Genomic DNA, 14,858 nt, shown 5'->3' with positions numbered 1-14,858 from the left:
GAATTTCTATCGCCTATACTTTTGAGTTGGTAAATGGTTTGGTGTATGTTAGTTTGGTATTAGTTTTAGATTGGTTTAGGGCTATTATTAGCTCAAGGCAATCAAATGATATTGAGATCTTCCGGGTGTAAGCCGGATGCTTTAGTGTTAAACTATGCTTTGATTTATCCAAGTGCACCTTCCAGTACACTTACCGTGTTACGACTTATCTCCTCTATATAAATGTTGGGGTGTTTAGTTAAGTTAGTCCTTAAATATACTTGAGGAGAGTGACGGGCGGTGTGTACGTGCTTTATGGCCTGGTTCAATTAAGCACTCTACTCTTAATTTACTGCTAAATCCTCCTTGGACTCTTAGGTTTCCTAAGAGTTATCGAGGGTTTTCTGGGGTAGAAAATGTAGCCCATTTTTTACCATCTCATGGGCTACACCTTGACCTAACGTTTTTGCGGGGACAGTTATGCTGACTTTGCGACCTTGTTAGGGTTTGCTGAAGATGGCGGTATATAGGCTAAGCAAGAGATGGTGGGGTGGATCGGGGTTTATCGATTACGGAACAGGCTCCTCTAGGGGGATGTGAAGCACCGCCAAGTTCTTTGAGTTTTAAGCTGTTGCTTGTAGTATTCTGGCGAGTAGTTTTGTTGTTCTAACTATTGAAGTTTAGGGCTAAGTATAGTGGGGTCTCTAATCCCAGTTTAAGTCTTAGCTATTGTGTGTTCAGAAATTTTAAAGCCACTTTCGTAGTTTATTTTACATCAGCTAAGGTTTTACAATTTAGATGGAGTTTAGCTTTATTTGACTAGATCTAAAACACCCTTTACGCTGGTTTTTATTAGCTTGGGTTAATCGTATGGCCGCGGTGGCTGGCACGAAATTGACCAACCCTAGATTTTAGCATAGCTTAGTTAAACTTTCATTTGTTGCTAAAGGTTTGTCACTGCTGTCTCCCGTGGGGGTGTGGCTGAGCAAAGTGTCTTGAGCTGCATTGTGCATGTTTGATACTTACTCCATATGATCGTAGTGATTTATTGGGTGTCTTCACTGGGGCAGGGATGCTTGCATGTGTAATCTTGCTAAGAGCTAATAGAAAGGCCAGGACCAAACCTATTTGCTCATGGGGTGTGCAAGTCCGTCTAGACATTTTCAGTGTCTTGCTTTAGGTGAATTAAGCTACATAAGCACGGAGAGAAGTATAGTTGTGAGGTGCTGTCTTTCGGGTTGTGACAATGAGGGCCCATATTTAGTAGTGAACAAGTGCATGAGAGCAAGGAAGTAGGAAAGAGAAGGAGTGGGATGAAGTTAAGAGGGGTAAAATGAAGTAATTTTGTGTTCGTTGAGGAAATGGCAGTTGAAGTTGTGCACACCTAAAAGATGAAAACGCGATCTCTGGCTAGGTGTGTGAAAGCTTTTGTTTTTGGGGTTTGGCAAGAGTGAATTTTTGGAGAAGAAGTCAGAGATGTGGGTGGGAGGGTTTGTTGATAGTTTCCTGCGTTATTTGCAGTGTGATTGAAAATGGATTACATGGTAATTATTGGTATGTCCTACAAGCAAGAATTAAATAACACCTTGTAAAACTTATGTGGGGCTAGGATATTGAACGTAGGTGCGATTAATAATGGCATGGACTAGGAATCAAAGACAGGTTCTGCGGGACGTGTTGTGGCGGGACCAGTTTTCTGCGATGGGGTCGCGTGCAGACCAGAGATAAAAGATACCAAATGCATGGAGAGCTCCCGTGACTGGTTAAAAGGGTGATAGACCCGTGATCCATCGAGATGTCTTATTTAAGGGGAACGTGTGGGCGATCTTAGTTATATGGCCCTGAGGTAAAGAACCAGATGCCGGATACAGTTCATTATAGCTACCCCCACGATTTATGGGCCCGGAGCGAGGAGAGTAGCACTCTTGTGCGGGATATTGATTTCATGGAGGATGGTGAACAAGGGACACCTAAGTGAGGGGGGTATCCGTGGTGAGGAGGATTAATTTAACTTGGATGTTACATTAAATCTCACCACTCCCATTCAGCATAGTATTAGAAGTTCTCATGAGGGCAATCAGGCAAGAAAAAGAAATAATGGGTATTCAAATAGGAAAAGAGGAAACCAAATTCTCTCTGTTTGCAAATGACATGATTGTATATTTAGAAAACCACATTGTCTCAGCCCAAAATCTCTTTAAGCTGATAAGCAACTTCAGCAAACTCTCAGGATATAAAATCAATGTGCAAAAATCACAAGCATTCCTATACACCAATAATAGAGAGAGAGCCAAATCATGACTGAGCTCCCATTCACAATTGCTACAAAGAGAATAAAATACCTAGAAATACAACTACCAAGGGATGTGAAGGACCTCTTCAGGGACAACTACAAACCACTGCTCAAGAAAGTAAGAGAGGACACAAACAAATGGAAGAACATTCCATGCTCATGGATAGGAAGAACTGATATCGTGAAAATGGCCATACTGCCCAAAGTGATTTATAGATTCAATGCTATCCCCATCAAGCTACCACTAACTTTCTTCACAGATTTTGAAAAAACTAAATTTAATATGGAACCAGAAAAAAAGCTCATATAGCCAAGACAATCCTAAGCAAAAAGAACAAAGCTGGAGGCATCATGCTACCTGACTTCAAACTATATTACAAGGCTACAGTAACCAAAACAGTATGGTACTGGTATCAAAACAGATATACAGATCAATGGAACAGAACAGAGGCCTCAGAAATAACATCACACATCTACAACCATCTGATCTTTGACAAACCTGAAAAAAACAAGCAATGGGGAAAGAATTCCCTATTTAATAAATCGTGTTGAAAAACCTGGCTAGCCATATTCAGAAACCTGAAACTGGACCCCTTCCTTATACCTTATAGAAAAATTAACTCAAGATGGATTACAGACTTAAAGGTAACGCCTCAAACCATAAAAACCCTAAAAGAAAACCTAGACAACGCCATTCAGGACACAGGCATGGGCAAAGACTTCATAACTAAAACACCAAAAGCAATGGCAACAAAAGCCAAATTGACAAATGGGACCTAATTAAACTAAAGAGCTTCTGCACAGCAAAAGAAACTATCAAAGTGAACAGGCAACCTACAGAATGGGAGAAAAATTTTCCAATATATCCATCTGACAAAGGGCTAATATCCAGGATCTATAAAGAACTTAAACAAATTTACAAGAAAAAAAAAAAAAAACACATCAAAAAGTGGGCAAAGGATATGAACAGATACTTCTCAAAAAAAGATATTTATGTGGCCAACAAACATATGAAAAAAAGCTCATCATCACGGGTCATTAGAGAAATGCAAATGAAAACCACAATGAGATACCATTTCATCCCAGTTAGAATGGTGATCATTAAAAAGTCAGGAAATAACAGATGCTCGAGAAGATGTGGAGAAGTACGAATGCTTTTACACTGTTGGTTGGAGTGTAAATTAGTTCAGCGATTGTGGAAGACAATGTGGCAATTCCTCAAGGATCCAGAACTAGAAATACCATTTGACTCAGCAATTCTATTACTGGGTATATACCCAAAAAATTATAAATCATTCTACTATAAAGACACATGCACACATACGTTTATTGCAGCACTATTCACAATAGCAAAGATTTGGAACCCACCCAAATGCCCATTAATAATAGACTGGATAAAGAAAATGTGGCATATACACACCACGCAACAGTGTGCAGCCATAAAAAAGGATGAGTTCATGTCCTTTGCAGAGACATGGATAAAGCTGGAAACCATCATTCTCAGCAAACTAACACAAGAACAGAAAACCAAACACAGCATGTTCTCACTCATAAGTGGGAGTTGAACAACGACAACACAGGGACACAGGAAGGGGAACATCACACACCAGGGCCTGTGGTGAGGTGGGAGGCTAGTGGATGAATAACATTAGGAGAAATACCTAATGTAGATAACAGGTTGATAGGTACAGCAAACCACCACAGCACGTGCATACCTATGTAACAAACCTGTACGCTCTGCACATGTACCCCAGAATTTAAAGTATAATTTAAAAAAAATCAAAACAGAATATTAATAAGGAAACAGACTACTTAAAGGTGGTATAAAACAAATATTTCTGACAGAGGTATAGAGAGCACTCCTCAACATCAGGATACACACCCTTCTCAATAGCTCATACAACATATTTCTTGATAGACCACCTCTTAGGCCAAAAAAGAAGTCTTACCAAATTTTTTAAAACTGAAATTTTATGAATTATTTTCTATGACTAAACTCAAATGCAAGTATACAACAATAATAGACAGAAACTGGAAAAAAAAAAAATGTGAGGCATGGTGGCTCACGTCTGTTATCCCAGCACTTTGGGAGGCCGAGGCAGGTGGATCACGAGGTCAGGAGATCAAGACCATTCTGACCAACATAGTGAAACCCTGTCTCTACTAAAATGTGAAAAACTAGCCAGGCTTGGTGGCACACATCTGTAGTCCCAGCTACTCAGGAGGCTGAGGCAAAGGAATCGCTTGAACCCAGGAGGCAGAGGTTGCAGTGAGCCGAGATCGTGCCACTGCACTCCAGCCTGGAGATAGAGCAAGACTCCGTCTCAAAAAAAAAAAAAAAAAAAAAAAAAAAAAAAAAAAAAAAACCATATATATATATATATATATATATATATATATATACACACACATAGGAATTTAACAAAACACTCGAGCACGCTCTTATGTAAAGGTTGTAATAGTTAATATTGTAAAGATGTTCATCCTGGTCAATCCTGGTCAATGTAATCTACAAATTTAATGAAATGTTTTTCAAATTTCTCATTGTATTTTTGAAGAAACAGAAACAGCAACCCCAAAAGTATATCGAACCCCAAAGGCAATAAAGTTCCCATCAATCTTAAAATAAGAATAATAATAAAGGAATGTTGCAGGCATTAAAGTTCCTGATTTCAAAAGACATTACAAAGTTACAGAATTAAAACAATCTGGTATAAGGATGAAAATTAAACTAATGAAATAGAATGCAACCCATATATATATACTTTAACATGTATGGTCATATGAGGAGTCATTTACATAGCAATAATTATTACTGTAAGCTAACAGGTAAAGGCAATGCAAATTTCCGTCACCAAATCATTCAGTAAATACAATTTGAAATATAAAAATACTGGAATATCACTCAGTTTTCAAAAAGCAGAAAACAGTCTACCAATTATAAAGATAAATCTTGATAACGTTATGCAAAATGAAACGTCAGCCACAAAAAGACAAAGATTGTAAGAGATAGACAGATATAAAGCATTTACACTCTTAGAAGCAGATAAAAAGAAAAAGGTGCCCTATTTGCTTAACCCCCAACAGCAAGAAAGTTTGTCAGTCATCCATGACAAAAATGTCTTAATGAGAGAACCAGGCATCATGGTTAGTACCTGTAATGACAGCTACATGGTACAGTAAGGTTGGAGAATTGCTTCAGGCCAAAATATTATGACCAACCTGGGTTATGCAGTGAGACCCCATCTCGGAAATAAGTGCCTTTAAGAGAGCTTTGAGATCCAGGGAGGGAATTGTGAAACTTTGCTGAGCCCAAGATTGAGGAGCACCCTTTTCAGAAGGCAAGCTTTCATTTAGGTGGCAAACGACAGGACCCCTGCTCTTGACTACAGACCAGAAAATGTCCCACCCAACTCCATCCCACTGAGAATTTTGAACTTACTCTGTAAGCATCCCAAACTTCTCCCAGCCACAGTCTGTGAGAGGTCTTGGTCTTCCAGAAGCCTGGAGAGATACCCATTTAGAGCCAAGCTGGCAGGCCTGCAGACCTTGGTCCCAATAACAGTTCCATGATTCAGTTCCAGCTTCCTAAGCCACAGTTCATCGCCAGTTCTGCCTATGTAGAAACCCACAGTGACCTCAGAAATCCTCTCTGGTACTCAGTACAAGCCATACTAATCCACATCCTAATATAAAGCCCACCATATGCAGACCTGACTGCAGAAACCTGCCCTAGCATCTATCCTACTGAGCAAAGTCCTGAAGGATATTTACTGTGTCCAAAAGTAAAATGGGAATTACAACTACCCAAGTCCTTTATGATAAGCCGACCCTAGTGCAGAGCCAGCAGCCTTGTGACCAAGCTACAACCCCGCTCTACTACAAACCCAGAGGGCATTCTATCACCCTGGGGGCCCAAGAAAGGAAGATTTTTACCCTCTGAAACCAGTTTATCAAAACTTTGAGGTGTTTGCTCCTTCAAATTGAGACACCAATGCAAAAGTATATTGTGCCCATCGTCAAAGCTTCTATTTCAACACAGCACTTGATGTATGTGGAAGAAAAATTAGTCAAAAAATTTTTAAAGTCATTGAAATTGAAGACAAGTAAAACATTGCCGCTTGTAGATCATGCAATGTTCTCTATAAAAAAACCATAAACAGTACATTAAAACCTTTAAAACTAATAAATACACTCAGTAAATTAGCAAAATATAAAATTAACATACAAGTTATGATTCCATACACTTAAACTATCTGATAAAATAGAGGAAGAAAACAATCTTATTTAAAATAGCACTAAAATAATAAATATCTGAGGACAAATTTAACCGAGGAACTGAAAAACTTTTCAAGCGAAAGATTTATCAATGAAAAATGAGAGAACACAAATAAATTTAAATATATTTTCTCTATCGATTCAAAGAATAAATGCTAAAACGCCATATTATCCAAAGTGATCTCTAGATTCAATAAACTTTCTATCAATATTCCAGTGGTTTTTTTTCACAGTAATGAAAAATACAATCATAAAATTTACATGAAACTACAAGAAACTGTGAATAGCCAAAGCAATCTTGAAGAAAAAGAAAAAAGCAGAAGGACATCATACTTTATAATTTCAAACTATATTTCAAGACTATAATAAAAACAGGATGAAATGTGCAGAAAAAATGAACAAAAAACACCCAATAATACAGAAATCACTACTCTCACACATTTCAGAGATGATGGAAAAAGAGAACTTAAAAGATAGTCTAACGTGAGTGTCTTAAAATTATGCAAACATCTGTGTGTCCACAAAAACAAAAATGAAAAAACTAAGCTTGCACACTCTCTTGTATGCCATGAACAGTACTTTGGCTATCACTGTAAACTTGAAGGAAGATTGCTGAAGGGAAAGAATTCTTAGATATTTTAAAAGCAAAAGAGAGAAGACGTCCCTGTGTGAGAGGAAATTTAAAAATAAAAATAAAAATTAGGCTTTCCAGAAACTATTTCTTTTGGAACACTGCTTCCCATATCACTTTAGGGACTTGCTTTCTTCTTGACTTTGGACCTGTCATCCACGTTGTCTGTTGTATTCACTCTCACCTACCTGGGGGTTCTTCCGCCATCTCATGTCTCTTCATATTCCAGGGCTCTTTTCCTTGCTCCAGAAAAATGATCAGGTCTGGCTTAGGGACAGCAATACCTGTTTTATTAAAAATAAGTAACATGCCTCTTGCTCATATTCTCCAATTAACAACTTAATAATGTGCTCAGTAAAGAGGATTTAACACAATATTCTAATACATTTATCCCAAAATACTAAATTACAACAGAAATTTCTAAATATTTAGAAAATACTCTAATTTTGTGGGTTCTTACTTTTATCACCTGGCACTACTGAATTAAAAATTGGTGGTGGTAATTAGATTTTAAAGTGTGAGCAATAATATTTTATGCCAGTAAAATTTTGAAATTACCATTAATCTAAAGTGAAGGACAGAGAGGAGCTCAAGAATGTGGTAAGTTCAGGTCAAGATGAAACATCTTGAAATTTTTTCTCTATGGAAAACTCCCTGTGATTTTCTTGAAAACAGAAATCTGAAGCATAAATTACCAAAAAGAAATTATACAAAAGAGCAATACTGTTGGGAGCCGAAAGCCTGAGGGCTGTGACCAACTCAGCATTCCACTGGACTTGAATGAATCAAACGGCAAATTGTTTGTCATGAATGCAGAATGTGGGCAAACTTGCTTCTGCTCATGCCGCCAGAAGGTACACTGAGGACAGTCACTCCCTGGTGCCATGCTCCTTGAGGTTAACTACTGGAACATCTGGAGAGTACTGTTCAAAGAATACAGTCACTAAGTCAAGCAGCTGACCACAACCTCCCCCTTCTCCCTATCTCCTTTACTCAATAAATATGAAGAGCTATAGAAGTTCACGGCCCTTGTTCACTAGAAGCAAGGAGTCCCCTGGTGCCGTCTTTGTCTTTATTCCTGCATTCAACCTCCTTTGTTCAGGCCAGTAAAGTCAGCAGCAAAATGAAACCTATAGCGTATACTAGGAATTGCGTATTAAAGTTATTCTCACCCAGGAAGACCAGGTTTCTGTAGTTCTCTAACATCACATTCCTATATAAATTCTGCTGTGCAGTGTCCAGGCATTGCCACTCCTCCACAGAGAATTCTATGGCCACATCCCGAAATGTCAATGATCCCTGGAAAACACACACAAACACACTTATTTACCAAGTGGTCATGGGCATAATTTTTAATTTGACTCAACGTAAAATGGAGAGAGTAAACAGAGCTGGTTCTGACTTCTAAGAGTGACTGACATAATTCAATAAAATAGTTTTCCACTAGAAATATTCTCTAATGTATTCTCTAACTCTGAGAAAACAAAGTGTTATAAGATCCATAACACCAGTGTATATAGTGTATTTTTCTGGACAATAAAGTATAAAATTGAGGGCATAAACACTAACATGTACAATTTTGAGTGCTACATTTACATCATACAGAATTAATCGTGTGCCGGGCATGGTAGCTCATGCCTGTAATCCCAGCACTTTGGGAGGCAGAGGCGGGCAGATCACCTGAGGTCGGGAGTTTGAGACCAGTCTGACCAACATGGAGAAACCCCGTCCCTACTGAAAACACAAAATTAGCTGGGCATGGTGCTTTGTGCTTGTAATTCTAGCTACTTGGGAGGCTGAGGCAGGAAAATCGTTTGAATCCAGGAGGCGGAGGTTGCGGTGAGCTGAGATCGCACCATTGCCCTCCAGCCTGGACAACAAGAGTGAAACTCTATCTCAAAAAAAAAAAAAAAAAAAAAGAATTAATTGTGTGTATTTTTCAGATGGACATACTTTTGTATATTATTCAGATGGAATAGACATGTTGAGTTAGAAGCTATCACTCAAATTTTTATGTGTACAATAAGCTGGAGATCCTGTTATTGCAGATTTTTTTTTTTTTTTTTCAGAAGATCAGGGATAAAGTCTGAGTTGCTGAATTTTTAACAAGCTCATCAGTATGCCAATGTTTTTGGCCCAAAAAGACTATTTTGTCAAATATCCAGTAATTGAATGACCCTGTGTTTTTCTGGTTTGTAAATAAAGATGAGAGCCTTCATTTTCCAAAAACAGACAAATGCAAAGGAAACCTAAGAAAGAAGGGCAGCTGCCAGATTAAATGTGGTGGTTTGTTCACATCAGCTGCATAAAGATACTTAACAATGAAGAGAAAAATAATTAATTCTATAGTAAAACATGTATCAGAGAGCTTATCAACTAAGTGATTTATTAACATCAACTACACTAGAACAAACTTTTATAATGTCCTGATGCACCCAGAAGGACACAGCATTACTGCTGAGATACTGCCCCCTGAAAGGTAAATTATAGTCTGAATTTAACCATAGGGAAACATTAGTTTTATGGAAAGTTCAAGATACAGGTATCTCCCATGTTCTGTAATTTTTAATAGTGATTTTAAATAGTCTTTCTTTAGTACTGTAAAGAGCAGTTATCTCCTATCAAACTTTTTATAATTTTCTGGGTAATAAATACCATACTGCTTCAATGGGTATTTTCTTAATTCTGTACTGCATAGACATAATAAAGAACACAGATGAAACCTCAACATTACATGTTCTCTGTCTTCACTAAAAACCCCAGGTTTTCCCCAACAGGAATTTGGAGTATCTACACCTTCCCATGTTCAACAGCCACAAAGGGACATTTTTAATATTGCAGATTATAAATTCATAGTGAGATTTCTGCATGGCATATAAGAAGCCATAATGTAGAGAAGGCTCTGGTATATAGAAAAATATATTTTTCAGAGACTTTGATTATTGTAAGAATTTTTTAAAGTAGTTAAGACAAACTCATTAGGGAGGAAAAACACAAGTAGAGAAGTACAGGTTTGCAAGTACCAAACTTGTTTCCTGGAGGAAGCAGAGTGGACACAGATCTTGATCTGAGACATATTTAGCTGAAAAAAAAAAAAAAAAAGGCCATTTTTTCCTCTTTCTCCTCCTTCTCTAGGATTATTTCTCAGATAAAATTCTCTGGGCAAATTATACCTGCATCTTGAGAACATGCCTTTAAAAGTGTCAGCACCACAGGTCTACCTGCTGTCACCACATCCACAGGCAGAAGAACCAAGACAGAGAAACTCCACCCATTTCTGTCCTTTATAGGAGAAGAGATTGAGAAACAATGAGTAGCTCCACAGAGATAAAAATGCACTTTTATTTTGTCCTCAGGAGCCATCCCCTGACACAGGCACCAGCAATTTCCACTACAGTATTGGAAATATGGGCCACGCTGTCCTGTCCCTACCAAATCCAAACAGAACGGGTTCTTGAACCACCCTTTAATGCAAAGATGGAACTTAACTCTCATGAATGTATTTTGAATTCCTCATACTTGATTCTGACCTCACCTTAGAGTCACATGAACCACTTAATTAAAATAACATGGTGGCTTCCACCAGAACAATAAACAGAATCCACGGACAGGGCACAAGTAAAGAGAGTTCTGCAAAATGGCCAGGTGACACTCATTAGAAGCCTGGGCTGATAACCCAGCACTCTTGTCACAACACAAATACTTCTGGTACAAATGAAGACAATCATTCTTCATTCTAAAGTATTATACTCTTTGCTGACTCTAAAGTTTACAGAGAAAACAGAAGGTAGCAATTTCTGAGTAAGTCTGCATTTGGAAAACAACATGTGCACATGTACTAATGCAATGTTTATTAAGCAGGTACTATGTGCTCAATAGGATGTTACAGAGCACTGTGATAGCACATTATGTGGTTTAATCCTAATAACACCCTGTGAGTCGATACTACGTGTTCAATAATTCCAAGGCTTTAAAGGATCCAGCATTTTTATTTCTATTTCTGTTGATCTGTCATTGATTTTTTCAAAAAATGCAAAGAATAAAAGGTAAATATAGACAGATGAAAGAGATACAGATGGAAAGAGTTTAATGCAATTTAGATAAACTTTTATTGTGTTTATACTTACTTTCTTGGGACTTGTGAATCAACTACTAGATCTGCAGGAACAGAAAACAAGTTGCTAAATAATGTTTCTGCAAGCACTGGGTTTAATAAAAAATTTGAAAAGTAAGATCCTATAATACATACTTTATATTTCCCATTTATCTGTTGGGTTGCAGAAAATGTTGAGCAGCAGCTCTAAAAAGGCAACAGGATTCATGACCCAAAACTCTGATCTCTTCTAATCAGTTCTGTGAGGCAAGACGCCAGGGTAGAGCCAAACATAAATAAGGACTCTAAAAAGGGTGAATATGCACAGGGCTGGGGCAGAGTGTACAGCCGATGTACAATTAAGTTCTCTGTGCCACTGGGGGGTATTGTCAGTTCATTTTTTTAAAGCTTACTTAAGTAAACCTAAGTCTGAGTTTGTATAATTTTAATCTTTTTTGCCACTGCCCTGCAAATTTTATATTATATGCTAATAAGCAATTTTTAAAAATCCCTTAAGGTTATCTAGAATAACTTTTTTAGAAGAAAAGTAAGTATTATGGCCAGGTGCGGTGGCTCACGCCTAGAATCCCAGCACTTTGGGAGGCTGAGGTGGGTGGATCACAAGGTCAGGAAATCGAGACCATCCTGACTAACACGGTGAAACCTGTCTCTACTAAAAATACAAAAAAAAAAAAAAAAAAAAATTAGCTGGGCGTGGTGGCAGGCGCCTGTGGTCCCGGCGACTCAGAAACCTGAGGCAGGAGAATAGCATGAACCCGGGAGGAGGAGCTTGCCGTGAGCCGAGATCGCGCCACTGGACTCCAGCCTGGGCGACAGAGCGAGACTCTGTCTCAAATAAAAAAAAAGAAAAGTATTCTTAGCAGGCTAAAATAAATACAAATAATAATGATGACTCTTCTAAGTTCAGGTGTAGACATCAGAAGCCACAGTATAAAGAAAGTGGCCCAAATAAAGCCCCAATTTTTTGCACACGTCTATTTGCTGTACCCACCATCTGATGTATATTTCAACCATATTTCCAGTTGCTAGTCTAGGCTAAAACTGCCAGGATAGTAGGAACTATGACTGCTTCATCTATTTTTCTTTTCTTTTTCTGTTTTTTGAGATGAAGTCTCACTTTGTTGCCCAGGCTGGAGTGCAAAGATGGGATCTCGGCTTACTGCAGCCTCCACTTCCCAGGTTCAAGAGATTCTCCTGCCTCAGCCTTGCAAGTAGCCAAGCCTACAGGCATGAGCCACCACACCCAGCTACTTTTGGTATTTTTAGTAGAGATAGGATTTCACCATGTTGGCCAGGCTGGTCTCAAACTCCTGATCTCAGATGATCCACCCATCTTGGCTTCCCAAAGTGCTGGGGTTACAGGTATGAGCCACTGCACCTGGCCTGCTTCATCTATTTTTTTTAATGACTATATGAAATGAAAGCAATTAGTTTATCTATTTGAGCCTCCAGACCTCCTGATTTTTTACCCAAGTACCAAGGAACTGGAAAAACTCTCATCTGGGTACCAATCAAAGATACTTCTTGTGTAAGGGGCAAAACAAACACAGGATGACTCATTTCTCTCACACTGGGACAGAAGCAGAATTAATCACTCTTGTCAGCCTGACACAATTCTGTTCTGGACATTCTCAAATGTCTCAAAGATACACAGGTGATTGTGAGAGGGTTCCCAGTGACCTGGGGCTGATGGTCCACTGATAAGCCAGGCAGAGAAGACTCAGGATGATTCTAAATAAAAAATGGAACTGCCTTGGTTGAACTCCACAACCTGGGTCATCCATCCTGATTTGCTAGCTGTCCTGATTTGCTAGCTGTTGGGTAAGTAGAAGGACAAGAATACTTTACTCCAGTATCACATTTTACAGGTAGGTATAGTTGTGGTCGTGGCTCTGGATACTTTGTGGCCTTAAGATGCTTGTTTACACTTACAGATTCTGCCATCAGATTCTATTTACCCCTGGAGCCTCTCACATAACTATGGCAAGTTAATGAAAAAGATGTGAAAAGGTCAAAAAGCCACACTCTCAAAAGAGGAATTCAAAATGTCTATGTTGATATCTCACAATGCAGAAAATGCCTCCTGTTGGTTTTCTATAAATTCTAAATCCAAAGTCCGGCCCTGCCTTGTAAATCCCAGGCAGAGGTCAGCCAGACCTTATTTGCAAATTCTAGGTGAAATCAACCTCACTCTGCATTTTTGGGTGTTACAGCAAGTAAAGTGAAATCAAAGGAGAGATTCCCTCATAGAGGCTGCTCTAGAACATTCTAAATAATAGTTAACCTTTAAAAAGCTGACACGACATGAACAAAAGCAGACAGTTTATTTGGGTCAAGCTTAAGGATTTTAACTTGAGACAAAATATTCAAGTTGCCTGGAACCTACACTTTGATTAGCAGCACTTACAAGTGGATTTGTAAAGGCAAAAAAAAAAAAAAAAAAAAAAAAAAGGAACTGTGAGTGCTCACTGATGCAAAATTTGTTGTGAGAAATTCTTATTTCTGTAAAGAAATAACTTTAATAATTGATTGGATATACATCAAGGTTAAGGATATGGAATGTAGTGTCCACTGTGGAATTAGTTTAATTTATAGCTACTTGTGGCAACAGTGAACAGTTTCAAGAGATATATAGCTGAAAACAAAGGGAGAGAAACATGACTGTGCTCTCATTTTAATGTCTCTCTGAGTTTGATACCTAAAAGGACTTGCATTCCTCAGATAAAAACTTGTTTTTTCCGTCTCAATTCTCAAGACCTAGATTTAGAATTTGGAGCTGCAAATTCAGGCCCTCCATGGGTAAAGTAGCAGCAATATTCAAGGTAAATGTTACCTGAACATTTGTGGGCATTTTAGCATGAGGAAGGAGGGAGAAATGGAGATTCTCATGTCTACAGGTCTACTCAATGCACATATTTTACTGATTGGGTTTCGGTGACAGATGGTCACTGAATCAGTTTCAAGTCTGAAGACACAAGTCATCAGAAGAGGTAAAATGGTTAATATCTGACCTACGAAGTTTGTAGACATCTGGTCTAGCCTCTCTAAAAGTGACTGTAGAGGATGATAGATACCAAGTAGGCAGAGACACAATTCCACCTGCATATTTAGGGGACAGCATGCACTTCACTGCACAATTGTGAATTGACTGGAAGCCAAAAAGGCCCATCTAGAGTAAAGCTTAGTTGGTACCTTATGTGTTTACATTATGTCTGGTAATTCTAGACTGGGTTTGGAAAATATAATTAAAAGCAAAATTTTCTTTAGCCCCAAAGGAACTCCACAATAACAGAACAGAAAGAAAACTGTTTTATGATACAATTACATGTGAATGTGACATGCATTACAGTCAATTTGCTCAAGAGATTGCAAAGACAGAAAGACAATCACCATAATTCATCTACAAGTAGAATTTACAGCACCATGTCACACATAGTTCATCCTAAATTCACCTGGTAGTTGGGAAGGCCATCCATGTATGCTAAATGGTTATAATCAATGAAAAAATAAACTTTTCACATCTTCATGACTGGAGGTAGTTGTGCAACTTGAACCCCAGTGTC

At 38.3% G+C, this 14,858-nt stretch overlaps 1 non-coding gene and 1 pseudogene across 1 annotated transcript; both read right to left on the bottom strand.

Moving 5' to 3' along the window:
* Positions 1-14,858, bottom strand: part of LOC144337079 (zinc finger protein 728-like) — a 57,235-nt pseudogene that overhangs the window by 30,494 nt on the left and 11,883 nt on the right.
* Positions 162-1,108, bottom strand: LOC144337588 (18S ribosomal RNA). The gene has a single exon (XR_013410803.1). It is a non-coding gene; the product is annotated as an 18S ribosomal RNA (ribosomal RNA).

This window comes from Macaca mulatta, chromosome 19 (genome assembly GCF_049350105.2).
Source record: "Macaca mulatta isolate MMU2019108-1 chromosome 19, T2T-MMU8v2.0, whole genome shotgun sequence".
In the NCBI taxonomy this organism is placed as follows: Eukaryota; Metazoa; Chordata; class Mammalia; order Primates; family Cercopithecidae; genus Macaca; species Macaca mulatta.
The sequence above is the reverse complement of the archived record's forward strand: the minus strand, read 5'-3'. Positions and strand labels throughout refer to the sequence as shown.